The sequence below is a fragment of the Notolepis coatsorum genome (genome assembly GCF_963971535.1).
Source record: "Notolepis coatsorum genome assembly, chromosome: 18".
NCBI lineage: Eukaryota > Metazoa > Chordata > Actinopteri > Aulopiformes > Paralepididae > Notolepis > Notolepis coatsorum.
Window position 1 is genome coordinate 9,485,567 of NC_140182.1, and position 935 is coordinate 9,486,501.

Consider the following 935-nt stretch of genomic DNA (forward strand, 5'->3'; position numbering starts at 1 on the left):
GCCGCCTGCAGCCAGCAGCGAGTGACAGGGTTGAACCTGCTCACACTGCTGAGACGCTCTACGCAGTCCCGGCCGCCGACGCAGTAGACCAGACCGTGGAGATAAGTGGTGCCGTGGAAGATCCGGGGACTCTCCACCTCAACGCTCACGTCCATCCATCCACCAGCTCGGATATTGTAAGCCTCCATGACATTGGTCAGGATGCCAACACTCTGGCCTCCGATGGCCAATAGGACCTCCTGGGGCAGGCGTGGGCGGGTCAGGGGGTTTGGGAGCCTGTTGGAGCCAGGGGGGTTCAGGACGCTGAGGATGAGGGGCCTGCAGTCCTGGCTGTCCCTCACAACAGGGTTGTTCTGGACGTTGCTCCTGAAGTAGTCAGGCCTCATCAAGCCCATGCAAACCTGGGAAGAGACAAGCAGACAGCGGGTACAACTTAGACATCGGTTGTAGACGGTTTCTGTTGCTAGGGAACAGTTTGGACCCAAATGTTTGAGAACCACTGTACTAGGGAACCTAGTGTTGTTTTAATGTAATGCACAGAAATATAATTAGTTACCTTGGGCAGCAGCAAAGGGATGTGTGTTTTACGCTCCTCAGGGGGGTGGTCGATCCAACGGAGGACGGCCTCGTACAATGTCTCCTCGCTCTTCACGTTCAGATCATCCCTCTCGATGATGTCCACAAGTTGCTGCAGGGACAGCTCCACAAACTCCTGTGAGACGTGCAACATCTCCTCAAAGTGGCACACGATGAAGAGATAGGCCTTGCGCCTCAGGTCAGGGGAGCCGTAGATGTCCGCGAACCTCCAGATGCCGACACAGTTTTCCAGAGACAGCTGGCCTTCTAGGAAGTCAGAGCACGCTCCTACTATGCCAGTGACGAGAAGCTGGTCTGCAGCCACCAGAAGCTCTTCCACGTTCTCTGCTGTCACCGGC

General features: G+C 56.1%; 1 pseudogene across 1 annotated transcript in view; it reads right to left on the reverse strand.

The window, feature by feature from the left end:
- LOC311244823 (tyrosine-protein phosphatase non-receptor type 5-like) overlaps window positions 1-155 on the reverse strand; it is a 28,859-nt pseudogene extending 28,704 nt beyond the window's left edge. Inside the window, exon 1 of the transcript in view lies at window positions 45-155. The product of the transcript in view is annotated as a tyrosine-protein phosphatase non-receptor type 5-like (transcript). The remainder of the gene's footprint in view (window positions 1-44) is intronic.
- Between the last annotated feature and the right edge of the window lie 780 nt (window positions 156-935).